The sequence below is a fragment of the Camelus bactrianus genome, chromosome 5, assembly GCF_048773025.1.
Source record: "Camelus bactrianus isolate YW-2024 breed Bactrian camel chromosome 5, ASM4877302v1, whole genome shotgun sequence".
In the NCBI taxonomy this organism is placed as follows: Eukaryota; Metazoa; Chordata; class Mammalia; order Artiodactyla; family Camelidae; genus Camelus; species Camelus bactrianus.
In genome coordinates this window covers 49,560,556-49,585,246 of record NC_133543.1, presented here as the reverse complement: position 1 = coordinate 49,585,246, position 24,691 = coordinate 49,560,556, and the positions used below count along the sequence as shown (strand labels likewise).

General features: G+C 36.4%; 1 protein-coding gene across 5 annotated transcripts in view; it reads right to left on the bottom strand.

The window, feature by feature from the left end:
- XIRP2 (xin actin binding repeat containing 2) overlaps positions 1 to 20,626 on the bottom strand; it is a 69,542-nt gene extending 48,916 nt beyond the window's left edge. For 4 of the 5 annotated variants that reach the window (XR_012507013.1, XM_010971411.3, XM_045507608.2 and 1 more), the window contains exon 1: positions 20,461 to 20,626. The gene's annotated coding sequence lies outside the window, so the exon portion shown is untranslated. Of the gene's footprint in view, positions 1 to 18,955; positions 18,974 to 20,460 lie in introns of those variants that run through there. The other variant, XM_074363831.1, reaches the window with a different exon arrangement.
- Between the last annotated feature and the right edge of the window lie 4,065 nt (positions 20,627 to 24,691).

The window sequence follows — 24,691 nt, the reverse complement described above, 5'->3', positions numbered from 1 at the left end:
TTTCTTAGCAATGCTAAGAAAGATAGGGATGTGGGTCACCTGACCTTGTCACCTATTTCAGAAGACTTGGATGCAACTGAGATTGGAGAACAGTGTGAAATGAGTTTAGGGTAACTTTAAAGAAAACGGTAACACAGAAGAACAAATTGGGTGTAAGACTCAAGGGTGTATTGTTCAACGTGGGGAATATATTCATATTTTTAAATAACTATAAGTGGAAAGGAACCTTTAAAAATTGTACAAAATTTTTTTAAAAAGCTAATAATTTACTGAAAAAAAGATGCCACTGTCATAAAATACCTGTGGAAAGTAGGGAATAACAGAACCTCTAACTGTAAAAGAGACAGTGAACGAACATGCTATAAGGCTAAAGTGGTCTGTGAGAAAGAGGAAGGGAAAAGTGAAATTTGCAGATGACTATTTCTGTTAGAAAGCATTATAAATATTAACATCACAAAACCATTGCACTAGAAGTTACTTGTCTCTGGGCTTTAGAGGTAATTTTTTGTGCATATGAGTAAATGAAAAAATTTAAAAGTTCAGTGAATTCTCCCAAATTTCCAGAGTTAATGACATAGCTGGGCCTCAAATCCATTGCACCTTAAATACAGAATGTTTTATTTGCTGGTAAGAAAATAATTGCTTAACTGTACAAAATATTAATTCTTTGTATAATAGAATAAATCATGTAAAGCAGAAAGAGTGTGAAGGGAAGCACTTTTAAAGAAAATAAACCACAAATAAATACAAGCTGTTACCAAGAAGACTATTAGAAGCCAAGGAGAAGAATATTTTCTAAAAGAATTCTGAGGTTCTTAGGAAAAATATTTATATTATCATTTTTTGTAATATAAGAAGTTATGTACTACAGACAGATCCAATTTATGTCCACTTTCTATTTTTCTTAAATCATGAGAATTTATGTCATTCAGGATCTATTTTCATGAGCCCCAAACATGTGCTTTTCTTCTGCAGTTTTTAAAAAGGAAGAAACTGACTCAAGCAATCAAATTTACCCAGGTTACAAAATTCTTTATGCCTTTCTGAATTTCACTTTCTACTGAGAGTCCTTTTTTAAAGCATCTTTTAAAAAACAAAGTAGTACAATATAAGGTAGAATAACCTTTCTTTCTTGAGCAACTATCCATCTGCCTGTAGTCAGTCATAGAAGAGATTCATAGTCAGCCTTTTGTGTTTCCTTGGAGGCAATCAAATAATAGCTTTAAGATGTCAGATAAAGAAAACGATGAGGAATAGTCAATGTAATTAAAATATTTTGGCATTTTCTCCTAATTTCACAATTTCTGTTATCAGTGGAAGAATTCTTAGAAATATGCACAGACTAATATCAGAAGGCATTTCAAAAGGGTCACTGAGACCTTTGTTAGGAACCATTCTCCTAACTAGCTGTTCAGGAAATTTCAAAGATGGAATTCAGTGGTTTATAAAAATGGGATGTTCCTACAGCATTAAGAAATGACAAATCTATCCTCTTTTCCCATTGAACAAATAATTGTCTAAAAATCTGAAATAACAAGTTATAAATCTAACCCCAACATCTTTTTAGAGTAATGATTTGGAAATGAAGGTTAATGACTTGATACATCGAGCTAGGATCAGTGCATTGCTCAAAAATACTGTCAAAGTCAGAAAAATGCTTATTCAGAAAATACCTAAAGTGTCAGGATTCACAAGACCAAATGCTTTATTATGATCTTATTCCTAAAGCAAGACTCCATGTCAGCACATTTTCTAAATTTAAATATATCTTCTTATTGTCAAAATATGAGAGGCACATTCCCAACATGTAGTCGCAGATAAAGTTTTATGGAAAGGATGACTGTGTAAAAATGCAATGGATGTTACTGGATGAAAGACAGATATTGAACACCAGGTACTTTAAAATAGGCTTACACAAGACTGTGTAAATTTTTGTGAGTCACCTCATTTCTTGTTCCCTTTGCCAACCCAGTATAGATTACGTGAACGTCTATAGAATAAGAAAAATACTTTGACCTCTTTATTCATTAAGAGACCACTTGCTAATGTCTGGATTGTGAAGCTGATATTTTCTGTTTGATTTACAGCAGAGGTATAATCAGAGGTGTGACTGATTTACTAGCTGAGGTGAAGTCAGAAGAAAGGAATGTTATCAGAAGGGAGAAAAGAACTAAGGGTATTAAAGTCTTTTTAGAAGAATTAAAATACACATTGAAGGCAATTAATAGAGTAAAATATGCTGCAGAACAGAAAGCCAATAACATATCGACAACAATGTGAAAGATGATGACAGAGACAGAGAACAGACAGCAAAATTCAAACTACAATATAATAGCATTTCAATGGGATGATGGGAGAGTGGGAACAACAAATGAGATACAATAGAAGAAAAATTTACTGAAAATAAAATTTGGGAATAGATTTAAAATATTTACCATAATCCAGGAATAAATTTCATTTTAAAACCCCAAGATATCTGCAAATCCTGGTAAAACATTTCAGATTCAAGGAAAAAGAAAAGCTCTACAATTATCCAGATACATGAAGAGTTTCTGTGATAAAGAAACAAAACTCAGGCATCCTGAGATATCTTTATGACACTGAACACTAAAAGGAATTAGGGAACTGATTACCAGTTACCGAAATTTTAGTTTTGTGAACTGGAAGTCTACACGAATCCAAGTTGGTACTCATGTGAGAAGTCAACAAAATGTCAAACACAGTCCATGAACAAAAGTCAGCCAAAAAGAAAACAAAGGTCCTTAACATATAATACCTAACCAAGAAGGTAGGAATAAAACCAAATGTGATAGTTGTGAAAATAAACATGGGTCAAACTTCACACTAAAAGACAAAGACAAATAAATCCAACCGTATGCCACCTGCAAGACACAAAACTTGAAAAGAAAATACCGGGCAAGAAATCACCAGGCAAAAATAAGTGAAGAGATGTTATCAGGACTTTATTTCTTTCATGCAAAGCAGCATTAAAGACAAAAATATGTTAAATGAAATAGAAGGCTACTCTGTAGACAGATGATGCCACCCCACGAGGGAGCTGTACCAACTAGGGGCCCCTCCACGCTGGCTAGCACAGTACAGAAACATACACAGATCATCTGTAACAAGAGGAAGGAGAATTTTATGGGAATGTAATTGCTGTGGATGACTTTAACCTCCTTCCATCTTTGACATATGAAATTTCAAAAATAAATTATTTGAATTATATAATTAATAAAGTTTATCTTAATATACTTATTACATTATATGAAACAAATATTATCTACAATATGCATGAGACACATTCATTTTGTTCCAGAGCTTTCAGTCTGGTTGGAAAGAGAGACAGTCAATTATAACCGAAGGAGTTAATGGGTTTGCACCAGGTGAGTTGGAAGCCTACAGGGGAGAACCTAATCCCCTGGGGTGTGTCGATGAGACAGGTGTTGGGAAGGCATCCTGAGAAGTGGAACATCTGCGCTGACACATGAAGGAGTTGGATGTGTGACTATGTGGAAGAGAGAAAGATGCAGAAAGGGGAGGAAACAGCCACATGCCAACAAATCATGTTGGGAAAATTCGGTAATGATTTTGAGGAAAATATTTAAGATTTCCTCACCATACTGTATATTACATATGAAGTATTAGATGGACTAAAGGGTTAAATGATTTTTAGAATGATGAAAAATCCTTAGAGAAATGTAAGTAATTTACAAAATGACTTCAGTTGGACTTCTTAAGCATAAATATTCAAAGTGGAGAAAATCAAAAAAAGTATAAGGCAAAAGAAAAACAGAAGAGGGACAATTATAATAAATAGGCTACAGTGTTAATTTTCTGTAAAGAACACTGACAGGTTGGAAAAAGAAACTAACGTTAGTGAAAAAATGTATAAGGGATTCAAAAGAATGATTTACAACTAAAAAAAAAAAAGATAGCAAGTATGTATAAAGTGCTTTCTGCATGTCAGACAGTCTATGTAATGCTCTCAACCACACTGTGAGGTAGAGACTATATTTATTTTTAATCTCCATTTTACAGATAAGGAAACAGAGACACAGAAAGATTGTAAAACTTCCTCAAGGTCAGATGGCTGGTGAGCTTCAGAGCTGGAGGGAAGCCAGACAGTCTGGCTCCAGGTTGTGTGACTTAGTACAATTCTATGCTACAACTTAAGAAGTACAGGTATCGAGAAACCAAAAGACAAACCCAGACAATCACCTTCCCAAGTAAACAGATGAAGAAAAATTCAAACAACGAAGAGATGCCTTTTTTGTTGTTAACTGACTCATTGCATCTGCAATAAAAATATATACAATAAACCAATAGTCCTAGATAGCCAATCCAGTGTATAATTATGACTCAAAAGAAATTCTAAAGTTTAATAGTAATTTGAACCCTTGAGCAGAAAAATGAGAATTTAATGTTTTTTTTCCTTGGAAATTTTCTACACTTAGTTGAAGAAGATTTTATTCAGTCCAGACAAAAAGCCAGGCAGAAAATAAGCTGGTCTGTCACATGGAAACCCACAGAACTGACGCAGACACCCATACCAGCTTCAAGGAGGCAAACACCCTTTTGGTGACACATTAATAGCCTCACGCTTATGTTCTGGACGTATTATAAAGAAGTCAACTGCCTGGTGCTCAGAAAAACTGATTTAGAACTAAATTGGAAGTGATGAACTGAATTCTGTCAAATGTAAATATATGATCTATAACCCAGCTTGGATTTGTGTACAGGATTTCATACCAATGGACAGACCATAGACTCAGAGCCATTAGCATGAATAAATTTTCTATAATTCTTAATATTTGCATATCCCTCAGCTAATAGTAAAATTCATCTCTTTTAAACATTCAGAATGCTACTGCCAAGTCAAATTTGTAATCAATTTGAGTTTTATCTATTTTACGCTCATTTGAATATTATAAAACCAAGAAGTAGATGGAGAATAAAGTGAAAGAGCAAGTGTATAGCACAATCTTGATTAATTTACAGTTCTTAAAAAACATGGAGAAGAAGGGCAAAGAGCAACGAGTGAAAGTGTATCCCCTGACAGCACAAAGGCTGTATTGCCCATCCTGCCAGCACCTGAACGGTGAATCAGATGATACGTTTTAAACTAACCTCCCAATGGTACCATTCCCCCCAAATGCATTGTGTTGTTGTGTGTACTCTTGTCACCTCCCCCAAAGTCCATCCATTCATCTGATTACCATGTTTTATACTTTAACAAAAACAGATCACCTCAACTGTTGGTGCTTACAATTGTTTGCAGTGCTTTGTTACAGCAGCAATAGGAAACCATCACAAGCATCCACTGTACACATACATATACCTGACCGAGTCACAGATCGCTACACGGTAGACTCTTAAGTCATAGTTTGGTTCCAGCTCCTCCAGATCTCACAGATTTATATAAACAAACCACTCTGTGATGGAAACATCTTTGAGTTTCTTCATGCTTGAAAGAATAAATGTCCACCTACTCGGCTTAAATGTCTATTTAGATTCTAATCTCTCTGGGGAACAGAACTGCCATTTCTAATTGTAATAACTTCTTCTCGTATAGACTTGTTTTCTGTTGTCTGCAGCCCCTATCATCTCACAGGAAGAGTTCCTGGTACGAGAGCAGTAATAAATGAATAGAATTTAGATAGAAATTAAATAACCATTAGTATGTTACTAGCGCTAGCTTGGGCATATTTGAAAATTTAATCTTATTGCTACTAAATATTCTTAATTAATTGCATAGTTTAGTTAAAGAATTGGCTAGTTTAAAAAATCAATAATTGAATAAAATGACTTAAATTTCTTTGAAATAGTCAAATAAAGTAAAACTATTAAGTGCCTATAGATGATGCATATTTTTACAACATAAATCTCTTATTAGATTTTCCCCTAGCACAAAAAGACTTGTATTAAAACAGTGATAACTGTCTGTTAATGAGTATCAACTATGTGCTAATCATTTTACATGTATTCTTATACATCTACTTTACATCTAATTCTTAAACAACCATGTCTTTGGGTGGTATTTCCATTTTAATGATGATTAAAGTAACACGGAAAAGATAAAATCATATAGGAAGTGGCTGAGTCTGGAATTAAATTCATGTACATCTGAATACAAGGCTATTTGACTCTACACAGTCTTCTACGTAAATATTTTTCATTAAAATATAGCATTTTATTATAAAGTAAATTTTTAATTAACGGTATGAATCCTACTTTCTGCTTCCTAAATATCTATACACAAATCCTTTCCAGACATTTATTTCAGTGTATCTAAGGATAAATCAGGGGGAAGCCAATAAGTTGAATTTCTATGGTGCTAAGTATATCCTTTTTTGTCTTTATAAGCTTGAGTTTAGAATTAGAAATCAAAGCAAATTCCTCAGTTATATTTCTTCGGTCACTATAGAAAACAAACTTGAGAAGGGGTTAGGTATTGATCCAAGCGAGCAGGGAAAGGGACCAGCTTTACTATAAGGGAAAGAAAATGCAGCGCAAGGTCCACTTCTCTCATTTTCTATTGATCTGCTTTGCCTCAGGGCATGGGGGTGGTGTCATGCTCCCATCAAAGTTTCTGCGTGTCTAAATCTGCATCCCAGGTATACAATAAGGACATTTGATAAACTCTCTTCTTAAGGCTTTAGTCATACATTCAGTTAACATCTACTGCCCATCCACTGTGACCAAGCACGGTGCCCAGGGCTGGGCATGATTTAATCACCATATATTCGGTCCTTTTCTACTTGAAAGAAAAATACCAGAGACGGCCTCAAGAAATACAGTATTCTAAGAAGTGTTGATCTGGCTTTATCTCTTAAAACAGAAATACAACAGGTTGCATCGTTTCAATATGCTGACTTATGAACAAAAAAAGTTCCCAGATGGCTGGCCCTGCCAAGGAAGATGGCTTGTCTGAAGACACACCAAATGGCGCCCTCCTTAGGTGGAGACTCCTTGGAGGCACACATGCCACATTCCTGCCTCCAAAATCACATTCATTCATATGAAGATGAAATTGAATTAAAATGGATCAAGCCCAATCAGATTTGATGGGACTGAAAAGTCAATTATAGGTATTCTCATAGTGGCTCAATTTCTGTTCAGATTTTCCCTACTTAACCTAAGCAGGGAGTAGCTCCCTCTGCTGTGCTCTTTAAACATTTGAAAACTACATTTCTATTTATATTACTTACTACTTTTCAGTGTATCTTTGAATCTCTCTGCCCTCCCCACTACTCTCCCCTTCTGCCTACATGCAAGTCCCCCCAGCACAGGGACAAGTTAAGCTCATTTCGAAAACCTGTTTTACACCAGGTTCTATTTGGTTTGATCTTGCAGGAGGCAGACCCACAGGAAGATTAACCATCCACTGTGGACCCAGAAAGCCCGGTATTTATTCTATCTCTGACACTTACTTTTGACTGTAAGCAAACTGCTTAACTTCTTGAAGCCTCTTTCCTCTTACCCTTATCCTGAGAATGATTCTAGAACCACATGATTGCCTGAAGGAGGAGGAGACCTTAAGGAGTTTTACAAAGTAATTTGCACATAATAAATAATAAATGCTCATTATCTGCCAGTCACTTTAGGCGCTATTATATATCCTACGTATTATTATCCAGATAATCTTAGATGATACAAATCTGAGAATAATAAAAAGTTGTAACACTTTCCCAGATCTCAAAGCTAGCAAGTAGGAAGAACAGGACTTGGCTCTGGTCCCTATGAATCTAAAGGCTGTCAGGATATTCCATTCCTCTTTATAAGTCAAGTATCCACCATGTTGCTTGAAACAAGGAGAACACAATAAATCATGAAAGAAGAGATAAGTACAGGTAGAGATTGGGGCAAAGAAAGTGGCATAGTCCTGCTCCTATGGCCACAGGAATGGAGAAAATACATGAAAGAGAAGAGTATCAATGTACAGGATATCCAAAGTGCTCGTTTATCTGTGATGAGGCACTGGCCAGTGAGCCGTCAACTTTTCACAGCAAGCAAGAGAGCATCCCCTGAAAATGTAAAGTTCACAAAAAACGTCCTGGTGTATCACGCTGCAGGGACAGATCTGCTCCTTTTATCCCTGCAAATGGTTCCTCATGTTTTCCCCTGCTCTCTGTTTTTTAGGTAAAATCGTGAAACCATCACTTAAAGTTATTCACATTTTTCATTTTCCTATGGGGCCTGTGAGCAGTGGGCTTGGCACAGTGAACCCTGGCCTGGACCAGTCAGGAAGTAATAACTGGGTCCCTCCCTAAGTCTCTGCTGCCCTTGGCGCTGCCTTCCAAAGGCAAAGAGAAGGATCCTGAATTCCTCCCTTATGATCCATTCCACTGGTGTTTTACTAAGTACCTCTGCATTGCTAGGTACCTTTGCTAAGTACTTTGAGTAAGTAGCTTTATTTAGGTGTTTGATAACCGCTGAATAAAGAGCTGTTTTTACATTTGGTTAGTTTGAATATAGGTATTCTTTCTATTTAATCTGAGTATTCCTTCTATTTAAATTGATTTTCATCCCTTTTTTTCTAAAGTCTCTGTTCCCGAAAAGCCCAAAGTTGGTATCTTTCTACATTATTCATCTCTCCCTGAGTTGTTCCCTCTTTGATGTAACTTCTTTTTCTCCCGTTATTTCCTAATATGCTCCTTTTTCTATTCATACTGCATACTAGCTCAGAATTTGTCTTTCCCTAAAACGATCTGCTTTTCTTGCAGTCTTTGTGAAATCCCATATGAAGCTAGTCCATGTATGCTGAACTGTTTTGTTTAGTTCTAGGTGTACTGTTCGTACCTAATATATCAAAAATAAGCAACAGTAACATAATGCGAATGAGCCTTTAATCATTCGCAGCTCTGAAAATCACCTTCCTGGCATGCCCATCTTTGAACTGTTTGAGCATAGGCAGGGTAGGAACGTTACCAACTTACTATTATCTTAAATAATTTCTGTGCTAGCTGCATTCGGGAAAAGCCAGAGGTTTCCAGATCTGTTTTTAGGAATTCCCCGATTCTTCACCCTCTTTCCAGCTTTCACCTCTCTGTTCAGGTTAGCATCTGAGATTTACTTTGACAAAGGATATTAAAAGACAGCCCAAATCATTAAATTTTGACTCTCACTGACTTAGACAATTGATGGTGTCACAGCTTTTCTCCTACTAATCATCCTTTTCCTTTGAATAATAAAATGTATTTAATTCAATTCGCCTTTTGTCTTAGAGAAGTTCAGTTTCTGAATTTACTCAAACTCTTTTCAATGACCTTAAGCCTCTGTTTAAAATGCTTTCTCTGCCTAAGTCCACAAACAACAGTGTATTTTGATATGCTTTTCTTTTGAACTTAATGGCTGATAGACTTGATCAAAGAAAGGAAACCACACTCATTCCACATACTTTCTTTACTGAACAGTCTTTGGAAAGCTAAGCAATCAAGAGAAAAATAAAAATGCTTAAAGAATGCAACATTCTGCTTGCTGAATAAAAGTAAATTCACTCTTTCAGAGAAGTGATATACTTAGAAAAATTCTACCTAAAAGAAATAAACACTATCCAAACGATGTGATCTTTAGTCAGGTAAATGTTTCTTGGTTAGGAAGAGCAAGCTTCGAATGTTAAGCGGAAACGTTAAGAATCCATGGAGAGTTTTTCTTACCAAAGCTATAAGTTCTTCTAATATGCTCTAAAAAGAAAGGTAATCAGAACTTGTTCACAAACTTGATGTTTGTACTGTCACAACTACTTTCTGATTATTGTCGCCCATAATCACAGGGGACATTAGATGATGTTGTATACACGTTGATTAGTCTTTTGAATTTAGAACAAGGATGTTTATAAATGAAAGCTATAATAATTTTAATATATCAAAACTTGGAATCAGTCAGGTGCTAGGTTACTCTTCCTGTCACCATTAACATGCCCTAAATACCCTCTGCATACAAATGCAGACTGTAGTTTCAAAAGAAAGAGATGATGTCAGTTTCCTAATGATACGCTGGTACTAAGAACAGTCCAAAGAGTGGAAGTAATTTAATAGTCTTCCCTGCTTAAGATACACATGGAATACATAGTTAGTCAGTCTCATCATCCTTTAATTTATTTATAGTTACTTATCTTTAAAATTTTGGCATTGGCATTTGTTTCACTTCCCTTGAATTCCAAACCTAATCCTATGAGAGCGCCGTCAGAGGAGGAACTCAGTTTATGCTGCTTACTTCATTCCTGTTTTTAAAGGGCGAAGTGTAAAAATCAGCCTTTAAATGTTACTCAGATTGAAACTTGCTCTTTTCCCTACACATTAAGGCAGTCACATCTGTGAACAACAAAGAATTTAATTAAAACTTGCCAACAAAATTACCCTAGACCAATGATATTTAAACTTAAGTGAAGTAGAAGGTGAGAAGAAAAAAGTTGAAGGGAATGAAATATAAAAAGCAATTAAAAATTACATTTAATATACTTTGTAAAATTCCATATAAAGCTAGGCTCTCCCAACTTTAAAATAAAATCACTTTCCAGGACCACTCCTTTTAGGTACCAAAAGCCTCAGGCAGATGGACAAAGTTACTTCAACTTAGTGTGAACTCCCACTGCATTAGAACAACGTACTGAATGGGAAATCATACTGTAAAGTTAAGCCTCTCTTTGTTTGTTTTTGAAGATTATTTTAAAAATTTTAGACACTACTACAACTGCAGGTTGGAACTACCCAGGAAGTCATCAGTTTCTGTCTCTTAAGTTTTCTAGTAGCCTGAATAACCATCTTCACCATGATTTCAGTCAAAGTATCTCTTAGCTTCATCAGTTTACAACATGGTGACACCTACATTGTGAATATGAAAGGCTTGGCCATCACGAAGTGGCCAGAAATGCTCCCTGTGGGTCCTCGTGTGGGGTAGGAGAAATATAATGCACTTCTAAGGATAACATGCTTGTGCTTCCCCTAACAATAAGTGGCAGAGCCTTTCCTAACACTTTCACAGAACTGGTTATTACATTTTTATTATCACCTAGAACTAAAATTCCTAAATTGCCGAGAAGCAAACTGACAGTTGAGGTAAAAATGACCAACTTCACAGGTATTTAACATCATGACTTATACACAGTGGATGCCCATTAAACATTTGTTGAATGAGTTTACCTTGAAATAATACCGCAAAACTCAATGCCCATCTTTTCATGGCTCCTGTTGATAGCCTGTGTTAAGGTCTCTCTCCTATTTCTTTCTAAAGAGTAGAAAACAAGTTCCAAATTCTGTAGCAAAAGTTATTTAAGCAGAGTCACAATGTGAACATTGGGATTAGAGCTTCCAGGTGGGAGCAAAAATAAACGTCTTGTCTGTGAACCTGTGAGTCTCCCACAACAAAATCTACCTCATCACCGAAAATGCTCAGCAGGACACCACATGAGCAGGTGAAAATTAGAACTGCACAAAAAGTGTTTGTTTGGAAAGTGAAGCCAGTCAACTTTGGGCTCTCTGCCAAGTTTAATTTCTGCCAGAAATTCTCCTGTTATTACGAAGCTGCAGAAAGAAATTCAAGAAGTGTTATAGCTAAAAAATTCCAAATACATTCACGTCTCCATCACGGTTCTACCCAGAAGAAAATAACTAACCTCCCCAGCCCACTAAGCCAAATACAGGACTACAGACAGAACATGCAAACACACACACACACACACACACACACACACACACACACACACTTTTCCTTGGAAGACCATTGAATCACAGGTAGTATCCTATTTGTTTTATCAGATCTAAGAGGAAGGCCTTAGTAGGTTTTCAGAGTGTCCCAGGGCAGTTCTGAGCTGGAAACCTGCCAAGGAAAACAGATGTGGCAGAAAGCCCTAGGTCCCATTCACCAGCAGTGCAGGGCCCTAGGAAAATGTCATAAACTTCACCAAGCCTAACGCTCACCATTACAAGAAGTATCTTACAAGAGGGAAACAAAAATGCTGATGCCTTGTAGCACTGTCTGCATTATTCTTTATAAAATCTCAAAACTGAGTATGGAGTTGGTGAGTAGCTTAGACCAGACAGAAATAACACTCATTTATCACTACCAGTCTCCTGAAACACACACACACACACACACACACACACACACGCACACTTCTTGATACCAAACCATGTATATTCTTCAGGGCTCTATCCCAGTCTTCTGTTTTGTTTTACCACCCACACTCCATCAGTTCTCAGTTTCATCCATATTATATCAATGTACGTCTCTAGTAACTACTTAAGTCCTAATCTTACCTTGCCAAACCTTTTAAAATTCAACATGGCTTTAAAAAAATATTACCCACAAACTTGTTACCATTCCCAAATTTTCCAATTATATATTAGAATTGAGCACATCTGGGATTGTCAGGAATAATGGTGAATGTGATGAACAGTCATTAAAAATGAATAAAATTATTATTGGGTATTAGCTTATGTACAAAACCATGAACCTTTAAATATATATATTTAAATAAATATAAGAATATATATATACACATATATATGTGTGTGTGTATACACACACACACACACACACACACACACACACACATAAACAGCAGCCCGGGAATGGGAGCAAAAATATCAGATTATAGGGAAAATGCTGAACTGGCTTTTGGTGAGATAGAGTCAGCTTAAGAACGTGGAGACAAATGACACAGGATCCATGGAAGCTCTACTGTTGCAGCTGACAACTAGGCCCAGGCTGAGTGGGCAGTAGGTCTAGCATGGTTCCTTTAAGCTCTTAGACCCATCCCTGAAGCCTAGAGTCAGGAGTCCTTAACACCGGGCCACCAACAGTCCTGAACTGTTCTTGGCCTTAGTTTGAAATGCGTGCACTAGTCTATCCTAAGCTCTACTCTGTCTTGTTCCTAGTTCCCCTTACTTCTGACCTTGTGATTTATTTTCCTATTTACAGCTTAGCTTCATCCCTCAAACCTGGTGCACTGCACCATTTCACTGGCTCATAAAATTTTGCTTTTTCTTCCACTCTGGGATTCTCCTTTGCCTTTTCTGCTTTAGATTCTCCTGATAAACAGTCTAGTCCCCACAGCCTCATCTTACAATGCCTCCCTCCTGAGTGACAGTTTTCCTTCCATCTTTACTCAGACACTGTGAGTGGATCCAAGATACAGAAAGATGAGGCAAAGGCAGAGGGGCTGATGGGGAGGATGCGTTGGGGATGGGAAGACTTTGCTGTGGGTCAAGATCAGTTTTAGGTGAAAAGAAAGAAAACTGTGATCTAAAAGAGTATTTTGAGAGTCTAAAAACTAAGTCAAAGTATGACAAGGTCCAATATGTGGCCATGAGCTGCTCCATCGGAAGGGAGACAGAGCCATTAGTGTTGAGTGGTTGAAGAGTTCAGTTTCTGGAAGTAATGTGTTGTTGACATCATCAAGGATAACCAGAAGATTATTAGTTTCAAGCGTTGGGATGATTATAATAGAAAAAGGGTACTTAATAGCTTCCTACAACTCCAGAGGGGACAGAAATTTAATTTTAGTTCAAGATAGCATCTCTGAATTGTAAGGATGCCTTTAACAACAAAACAACCTATTAAATCAGGTAGATAATTTTCTCTCTTAAAGAGTTTTTATTTACTGTGGTGTTATTTTGAGAGTTCAGCACCTAGAATAACTTGATACTTTATATTTTTATCTAAGATGACTTGCTACTTTATATTCTAATCTGGCTCTCTGGAAAGAGATGAAGGTTATTATACTATATTAGCACCATATATTAAATAATAATAGCAATGGTAATAATATCAAAAGCTTATATAGTACTTATATGTGCCAGGCACTAGGGTTTTAGTCATTTTACAAATATGAATTTACTTAATCGTTAAAACAACTCTATGGGATAGATTCTGTTAGTGTCTCTATTGTCAGATGAGCAAATAGGTACAGGGATGGGTTAAACATTTTGCCCAAGATCAACCAGCTGGTTGAGTGTAAGAGCCAGAATTCACACCCAGGCAGTCTGGTCTGGTTCCAAAGTCTGTGTTCAACTAATTAGGGTTTACTTGATAGCATTTTCTGGTTTCCCAGTAAAATGTTATGTGAGGTTCCTTTGGAATCTCTTCCGGCCCTAGAAGATGATGCTTTTGTGATTTTGATAAACTGAGGACGCTTCACATATCTTAAGGATAGCAACAGCTCTAGGGTTAAGGAATAAATTACAAAGGTCTTTAATAGAAATGAGATTTTTAAAAAGGAAGGAGAAAGGGAAAGAGAACATAACGCATCATTTTGAAATTTTGAAATCTTTCTAATTTCAAAAATTATTCAAAAAGTTTCTAATTTCAAAATGTAAAGGTGGTATCAATAATGAACTTTTATATATCAACGCTTGGAACTTCTTTTATATAACTATCTATGGGAGAATAATCCTGTAGAAAATTATTATTATTGTTGTTGTTGTTGTTGCTGTTATACAGATGTAACTTGGTGCTTTCTCAATACAAATGTTTACAGAACTGTGTCAGGCTCTTTATACAGTGCTACACAAAAGTTAAAAAGAGGTGTCATTACAGATGATATTGTGGTTATTGGTTGCCATTTGAGGACTACTCATCTTTCTTTGAACATCTAAATGGACTTTGAGAATATGAAAGAAATGGAGAACAACACGGAGGTATAGGTAACACTGTGCTTTACCGAAAATAATGTATACATATACATATACATTTATGTGTGTGTGTGTGTGTATGAGCATAAGGGAGCACAAATTAAAAGAAATAGTAATGACATAGTCGAGAAGCTGGGGCCAGTTGGGTTGAAATGGTGAATTAAATGAAAAGAGGTGAAAATTGAAGTTTGAGGTAATTTATTGCTTCTATTTAAAGAGTGGACTGTTAGAAACTATAAAGAGTAGTTTTGAGTTGACAATCATAACAGCTGGACAAGATCTTTGGAGGAAGATAAAAAGACTGCAACCTAAATACAAACATATGCTTTCCTTTCAAATTTCATTTCTCTGATATTTTACAGAGTTAAATTTGGGGCTGTTGTCCAGCTCTGGATGATGAATGGATGCTGAATCCTGAAATTATTCTCATTCCAGAATGAGTCAGTGACTGAAGCACACATGTACTAATACAGTTACATTCCTAAAAATAAATGTTTTTGAGTCCTCTGGGACTAAGAGCGCGAGCAGAGTTTCTACTGAAGAAGTCAGGGCTCTAATGAGGTTCTGCTCCCACTCTGAGTGCCCTGGGATGGCACAGAGGACAGAAGGGGCTGGTGGAGCTGCTGGCTGCCACCAGTTGCTCTTCCTGTGGCACCTGTAACTCGAGGCCCTGTGTTCCAGCTGGAAACTGGGCTGGGCTTCACCCTAGTGCTTCACCCTAGTAGCCAAAAGCGGACTTCCACCCTATACAGTACCCAGGGAGAAGAGCTCGGGAATCAACAGAAGCAGAAGCAGTGAATTTTAAACAAAGCTTATAGTTGGAATTGACTACTCTTAAATACTGTGAACAAAATCACTTTTTTTTTTTTAAAGTAGATTGAACCCAGAGCCCTATGCATGCCGAGAATGTACTCTACCACTGAGCTATACCCTCCTAGCCCCCTGACAAACTCACTTTCTTCTTGTCCCTTTCCCAAAACTTTCCAACTTGACAATAAGACCCTTGTGTCCACAATCAAAAATTCTCACTTACAAAACAGATAAAAGGTGATCAGATTCTTCACTGTTTCCCTGGAGCACTTATTTACTAGTTACTCATGAAGTCTAATTACTTGACAAAAAGGCTTAGTGGTTAGATAAGTATAAAGCTGAATTCTTATTATGACAGTACTGACTAAAAACAAACAAGCCAAAAAATCAACAACAGAGATAGTGATAAAGCACCTATGAATTTATAATGCAAATCACTGCGGGAAATGTGACTCTACTCATCAAAATTTAATATACCTAGTTTTTAAAAATGCAGTTACTTTATAATGTGAGATCTGCCTACATTTTATTTCAATGCAGTTAAGTTCCTATGAATTAAATAAAATAATTATTATTTGAATATTATTTTATATTCAGTTCATAGCTGTTAAACTTTACATGAAAAGCATTGAGAACGTGCTTTGAAACCCTTTATGATGCTGGACTTCACTTTTAAAATAAATAGTGATATAATTTTTTTTTTAGGTTTTCTATGTTGGTAACTACCAAGTTAATGCATTTAGAAATACACATGCTGATATATTCAGATTTGGAGGAAATATGCTATTGGATCTTTGACAAACAGAAATTTCCCAAAATAAATTCTTTCAGTATTATATTTATTTTGTCATATGTATGCCTGGAGCATTTTGGCAATTATTTACTTTTGAACAGTCAGACATATCTGAAGTATTTAGCTCACCAGGCAACAGGATATATCCTGCATACAATTAGAAAAATATAGAAAACAAAAGCCTACTTGAAGGTCTGCCAAAAAAGAGTAGTGAAAAATGATGAGTCCAATGACAAGACTGATGGTGCGGAGGGGCGGGGGTAAGGGGAGGAAGAGCTCAGCTTGTACTGAAGATGAGCAAACTTAAATGCTTAGTAGAGTTAAAAAAAGAAACCAATCACCATTTTCTGAGTTTTAGATGAATATGTGAATCAGGTCTCCTTTTCCATAATTTATCTTAATTTTAAGAGAAACATGAAATGCAAAATAAAAAGCAAAAAACCCCAAAAAACCAAAATACAAACCACCCTACTGCTAGGGAAAAGTCTTTATCAAGGTGTACCTCAAAAACTATTCCAAGTCACAGGGTGGAGTGGGGTTGGGGTATGTTCTGGCACAAAGCTTTGCAGAATGACATATAGCACTGAGATGTAAGTCAAGAGAGTCGGTTTCTAGTTCTCTTTGTTTAAATCTTGTAAGAGTGACTAGTTAATGTTCTGTGCCTCAGCTTTCTTATCTAGAACTTAAAAGTGTTAAATCAAACAGACACTGAGGTTCTTTGTGTTATCTATGTAATAAATTCCTTTTATCCTTCGTGACATTTTAAGAAGTACAGCCACTCTACCAGGAATTTGGATTACCTATTGCACTGCTCACTGGCAGATTATTTTCATGCCATCATTCAGGCCAAGTCCCAAGAGTCATTAAATATAGTCACACTGTCATTTGTTGTATCCAAACTGATACAAATAATTCATCGAATTTGCTGATTTTCAACTTTTTTAAAGAAACAAAACCTTTCCTTTTTCTTTGGCTGCCTGGTTGGGATTGTTCTTTGTGCTGTTCCTGATTATATTGTACAAATAGAAAAATATCCATGGTAGTTAAAACTGCAAGAGAAGGATTCCAATGATTAGGGATGTAAGTAGTATGAAATTTTTACTCTGGAGTTTATAGGTAGTATTTCATATAAGGAGAAGTAACACTGTGGATATATGTGGCATAATAAAAAATAAAATTTGGTCTTTGTCCTTGTTTCCTGAACAGAGCCCCTAAAACCCTGGGAATCTCCTGAGTGATGATGTCTTTGGTACGCAAGCTAACAAGATAACTCCTGGCCTCATGTGTGGGTAAGGGTGTCGGGGGAAGAGACAGCTTCAGGATGGGGGCTAGTCGCCAGAAAAACCAACCAAGGGGTTAGAGAGTTAGAACATTCAGGCCCCCTTCCCACCTCTGAAAAGCAGAGAGGGGTTAGAGATTCAGTCCTATTACCAATGGCCAGTGACCCAGCCAATCATCCTACATAATGAAATCTTGATAAAAATTCTAAACAACAGGATTTAGTGAGCTTCCAGGTTGATGAACATGCTGATGGGTGGTGAGTCCAAGAGAGCTTGCAAGCTCTGTGCCACACACCTCCTTCTTAGTCTATGCATCCTTTCTACTTGTCTGCTCCTGAGTTGTAACCTGGGTTAGCAGCTGAAGGGGAGGCAATCTGTAGGTTCTGCTCTAACTCTGAAAGTTAGTGTGAGAATTGAACTGAATTGCTCTACACACAGTTGGTGTCAGAGAATTGGAGAATTGGTTGGTGTCAGAAAACACCACCCATTTGGTGTCAGGAACAAAACAATACAACATATCAATATCACAAAACAAAATCCAAACAAAACAATACAACATATCAATATCACACAGTCACATAAAGACTATGTACCTATATTGAATACATCAGTTTTCTTAAAAAAAAAAAGTTATGCTTGAATCAGAAAAGTCTGAAGTTACCCACACTCTGCAAGGGATGAACCTGTAATTTGAATGAGCAAGTATTTGTTTCAGAAGCAGGAAAAAACAAATTGCAAATTAATTAAATTTAAAAGTGTAACTTGAAGGCTTTCAAAAGAGGGGGTGGGAAGCAAATAAAAAGGACAACGGAATGTCAGTTAAGTTCTGTGCCCCACAGATTGTTCAATCAGAAATCTTGGAATTCTACTGCCAGTCACTTATTAGGTGTCTGCCCTGGTCTATAAATTACTGAAACCAGACATGACTCCTCGCTAACAGACAAGTCTTACAAAACTCTCTTACGGCCCACAGTTGTGTGTGTGCATGAGAGAGAGAGAGAGAGCGCAGGAGAGACAAGAGACGAAACCTCAGCTCCCAGTACCAGGGTCACCAAGGGAGTCCAACCCCAAACTGCCTCATCATAAGTAACATTCTACCAAACGAATAGAAATACTGATGTGCAGAAGTTTTTCAATTGTGGTAAATGTGAGAGGCAGAATACTGGAAATGACTGAATAGTAGACAGCTATGAATGGTAAACAGTAGTGAATTAATTAACAATAGTGAATTAATTATCTAGGAACTTTGTGTGCTTTTAAACCAAAAGTAAACTTGAGGAAAGACACCCAACCCTTTCTTCTTCTGTAATCACAGAAGACCTGACGTCCAACTGACATTTTTACATGAACATTTTCACATGAACATTTTCTGAAGCCCTCTGTGATTATTTAATAATGTATATTTTTATTTTTCAGGTAGTTGAGGGAAGTTATACCTTTAAGATGTCCAACACTGCATGCAGAAATATTTACTCCAAACTCCAGTCTACATTTTCCCCAAATGGCTGGCGCTTTGCCACATTGAAGACATCCGAAATGCCGACTGACTTTTAAAAATGGATCTTTAAAAATAAAAGGGTCGGGGAGGGTATAGCTCAGTGGTTGAGTGCATGCTTAGCATGCATGAGGTCCTGGGTTCAATCTCTAGTACCTCCATTAATAAAATAAATAAAAATAAACCTTATTACCTCCTTCCTAAAATGAAAAATAAATAAGTAAATAAATTAAAAAAAAATGGAGCTAGTCGTTTGTTTACATATTAATAGCCAAAAGGTAACGTATTCAAAGATTAGGCAGAGTAGTAGAGAAATATTTAAGCATAGAATTCAAGACTTTCTCATTTCTGATTCAATATTTTTGCCACTCAATGGTAATACCTTCTAAAGCTCAGAACAGGTGCTCTTTTATATTAAAATTCACAGCTCTGAATGTAGCTGAGGTAAATATTTTACTTTCCTTTGGCACCCAGCACATAAAATTTTAAAATAATTCAAATAACCTCCAGCTCGTCAGTGACCAAATAGAGCGCTGGTAAAAATAAAATATCTTTCAGTTCAGCACCAGCTGGCTAAATTTAAACCCTGTATTATGTAATCTTAAAGTGTCCTTGCTTTTAGTTGGTGTCTTAAGAGATTCTGTTACACTATCTCTCCCAAATCACTTCAGTCACTAATATCTAAACATTTAAGGCACAACAGGACCAAATTAAGGTGTTCACGGGCAACTGAAGACAGAAAAAATTCATTTGAAACAGTATATAGGGCATGCGATTTTTGAAGTAAAATCTCAGTCTTCTCTCTTTAAGTTTAGAGTTACTATAATTAGGGCTGGCAGATTCAACTGACAGTCCTTTTCTTGATTCTGCAAAACATGTAAGAACCTGATTCTTTAATCCTTACTCCAGTAATACTCCCAGAGGAGAGGAGACTGTGGCTAGGGCAAGAAGCACAAAATCAAACTAAGGCTGGAGAAAGAATGCATTTCACACATTTCTCTGAGCAAGCTGCAACAGTTGAAAATATTTTAAACTCTTTCTTTCCCTCAGCAGATTTTAAGAAATATAGCTTAGGGTTTTAAACATACTCACTGTATACATGATCAATTTATGCTCATAGAAGATACACTAAATTTTTTTATTTTCCATTTTAGCTATAAATTGAAGTATAATTTTTCACTCATGACTGTTTATCAAGTTTGGCTCATTATTCTTCAATCCTAAACATGAAAAACGCTAACTATTCTGGAAAGAGACTAATAAATGAAGCCCTAAGTTTACTAATATGAAGTCATGCTAAATATTGTCATAAAACAAAAACTGACTGAACATTTGCCTTGATAACAAATACAATTTGACCTATGGTCTTCACTGATCTTAAGCAAGGAACAAGAACATATTACAACTCTGGAAGCAGACACTTATCAGTGACTACATAACACATACCTTTTGTAATATTTAGAATTAACCCCAAGTTCGTGGAAATGTCATATATCTTTACAGGTCTTCACAGAGAAGTTTCCTCCCTTGTTTCCTGTACAGCGAATTTCCCAGTCCCCTGAAAGCAATGGGTGGAGTGGAGGCCAGCTCCACTGAAGGGTCTATCAAGCAAGTAGATGGGACGGCTGAATTTATTTTAGCCCTGTGTCTAAAGGATGCAACTATCTATTTTTAGGAACTGAGCTCTGTATAGGTGGGGCCTGAGTCAACTACTCTTTTCAGAAGTGTGTCTCTGAGGACACTCAGCCTCCTTGTGCCCTCTGTAATGTATGCACGGCACAACACATGTGCAGTCAATCAAACTCCCTTCCGCAGCCACAACCAGTAAGCCAACTCTCAACTTCTCAACAAAGCCTAAAAAATAACCAGCACCGATGAGGAAAAGGAAGTATAAAAGCCCTTGACTTCCTTGCATTTGTTTTAATAATGTCACTCTTTTAAGAGTCAATGATATGAAAATAAAGCACACAGAAAATGTTCCAATTTATTCTCGTGGAATTTGGGTTCTCAGGAAGCGGAATCATTCCTTTTATTTACAAAACATTCTCAGGCATGGAAATTATTAGTTTGCTTTTTGAGGCTTCACATATAAAGCAAAGCACTATTATGATATTTATATAAGTAAAGAAAGTACTCTTTTGATTAAAACAGTGAGGGAGGAAGGAGTGACAGGCATTCTAGAGAAAATGAAGGGCACACCTACCATAGGATGCCTGCCTATTAGTATTAGTTTAAAACCACTTGGCGGGAGGAACAGCTGGCAAGGGCAAGGAGTCACCTCACATACTCCTGAGAGAATCACATTAAGTGTCCTTTGCTGCCACCCTACTTACTCAGCATACTCTGCCGAACTGACCCGGAAGGAAGCAGGAGAACTCCCCTAGAACTGCCACTTAGCTCCATAATGTCAACATCTAGTACATTCTATGTAAATACGAAGTAACTAGCCTACCCTGTCTTTCCCTTCTTCTATTATTTTCCGAGTGTGGAGTTAAGTGTGCATATGAATGGCCTCACAGCAAGCTGGAAAATAGGAAGAGAAAATTACCCTTTGACTTAAGGAAAGCACCTGACTTACATACTGTTTATTTCATACAAATGTTACAAATAAGCTGTTTATCATACTATTTACTAATGAAGACCAGAATAGACATTTTTTTCCATATACAATATTGATTCCTGTTAAAAGTTAGGAAGTGATAATCCCGCTGATTGACTCGAAGAAGATCTTCTAAAATGGTGTTCTTGTATACTCCACAAGATTTTTCAGAGCCAAGAGCCAATATAGTCTAAGTATTTTAGAATTGTGCTGTCCAGTGTGGTAGCTACTAGACACATTTGACCATTTACATTTAAATGATTGAAACTGAATAAAATTAAAAGTTCAGTTCCTCAGTGGCACTAGTCACATTTCAAGTACTCAACTTCTACACGTGGCTAGTAGCTATGCATCTGATAGGGCGGTGATGGAACGTTTCCGTTATTGCAGAAAACTCTATAGACCAATGCTGATTTGGAGCATAGGATTTTCAACACAGCTTTGACACTAACGAAACTCTGTGACCTGGCAAATTTCATACGTTGTCCTATGCTTCACTTTAAGTATCTACAACTAAATAGGACTAAGTTTACCTACCTACTTTAAACGGTGGTTGTGAAGATTAAATAGCATATATATAGAATACTCATTACAGTCTAAATCTGGGACAAAATATCTGAAAATTATTATTTTGCCTTACTACATGCTTAAGAAAATGGCACTAGATGTAAAATCACAAGAGTTCAATTCAGATTATGAGGAGATTGATCCTACGATGTAAATGTAGTCAATTTTACTCTTATATTTGCGTATAGATACTAATGATGCTTATGGTGGTTTTAGTCTTTCAAAATATTGTTAATTACTCAAAGATATGACTTGTGGCTTCTTCATTTTCTCTCCTTATCCAAAACTACCCACTTTCTCATTCCATTGTAGTGACAGGTTTCTTCACTTGTTTCTCTTAAGTTTCACTCAAGATAACCTTCAAATTTTCTGGTTTTGACCTTTCAGGAAAGAAGTATATTTGATTTAAATACATATACATAGATAAGATTTTTTTCATATTTTTCTCATTATAAATATTCTAATGTTTATAATCATCCCAAAACTCAACAGTTATACATTATTAAAAGAAAAAAATAATGGATAGGAAACAAATCCTTGTTGAAACATTTTATCATAGTTGGTAGTGGATTAAGAGCAATAAATGTTAGATCTAATTGTAGCATGCATAAATTAACCTAAGATGAAGCAAAAATTTTCAGTCATGGAGTTAATTAGCCATCATACAATTTGGTTTATTCATTTTAGTCACAAAGACAGTGAAAATATCAGCACCTAGATTCTTACCATTTGTTATTTCAGCTGTTTCAGACACTGATCTTCATTCTCCATTTAATAGCAATCTAACTAATTACTATGAAATTACTCTGAAAGCAAGATGGATGGATGGGTGGATAGAAGGATGGAAGAACAGGGTAGATGGATGACAGCTAGACAGACAGGTAGAAAGAGCCATAAGATTATTCCTTGTATCAAAAATTGTAGAAAGTTTAAGTGGAAAATTCTGTTCCCTATCGAATTCATAAACGTGCTTTAAATTAGCTTCACAGTGCCTAGATACCTCTACCTATTAAAACCTGTGTTGCACTCAACTAGAACACACATAAGACTGCAGCTTTTAGTGAGATGGAGTAATTAGCATCAGACCAATGCTCCCACTGAGAACAATTAGAAAAGCTGAATCAATTACAAAAATAATGTATGTAAGGCATCAAGGATCAGCCAAACAATAAGGACCAGAAGGTGTACAATTCAAGAAATGCAAGAACGTTTTATGTGAGCTAAGGATCTGAAGCTGTCCCTAGAGGTTATTTTTCAATTCTGGATGCAGAGAGAGGCTGGAAATCCAGGCTCAACCCAGGAAGAGCACTGCTGCTTGGGGACAAAAGAAAGCAAAACTTTTGGCAGTTACATGGGACTGGAGTAACAGAATTGAAGAGTAGTTGGACCTCAAATTCAGTTTTCTCCCCAAGATATTTGCTAAGTTTCAAAATTTCACAGGATGGCAGGCTACAGTCATAAGCCCAAACACAGAAAAATAAAGTGGAATAGCCCACATTTTCATCTACTTGGGAGACAAAGATCTACTAGGAGGACGTGTAACAACTGAAAGTCCTCAGAGGAAAGGGAAATTGACTGAAATAATCTGCAATAACTGCTTTGTCCCTGGAGGTACTTGATAGTGTGGACTTAGCTAGAGGCTGAGTGAGGATCCTGTCTTGGCCTCTAGAAGATGGGAGACAGATGAAACAGCAAAGATTTGGAGACTTGATCAGGCTTGGGGTGATAAAATCAGTGACTTGTGTAGACCCAGACATAGCCAGTCTCCCCCTCAAGACAGCTGCCAAATTCTGAAGCTTCACAAAATGTGAGGCTACATATCTAGGCTAAAGACCTCTGAAAAGTAGAGCAGACATAGGATCTGACAGATTCTCAATAAAACCCTAAATTAAAGTGGTCAGCCTCTCTCCTTGCTCCACTCTGTCTGTCTAGCAGAGGAAAGGCTGAACCTCTCTGATGGAAGTATATCATCTGGAGATTTTTACCTTGGCTTTTGAAAACACACAATGCTTGACTTACAATTGAAAAAAAAATATTAGGTACGTGAAGAGGCAGAACATTGTCACTAGCAATCAAGAGAGAAAAAAAAAAAAGAGAAGAAAAGCAGATGTAGATGTTTGAATTAGCAGATAAGGACTTTATAATAATCATGATGTATATGTTAAAGGAAATATAGGAAATAACATAGAAAGCATATAAAAGATGGAGAATTTCACAATAAAATTAAAATCACAAAATAATAATGAAATGGGCAGTCCAGTATTGAAACATATAATATCAGAAATTGAGAACTCAAGGGATAGTTCAACAGCAGACTGGAGACAGCAAAAGACAAGATTAGTACTCTGGAAGACAGATGAATACAAAATAAAAAGCTTTGGTTTGGATATTTTACATTGAATATAAAAAATGTTCACAGGATTTTCTGTAGCAATATAACATTGTTGAGCCATATAGCTACAGTCCATTAAAGTAAAGTCTTTTTTGCATATGTTACTGACAAGCTATATC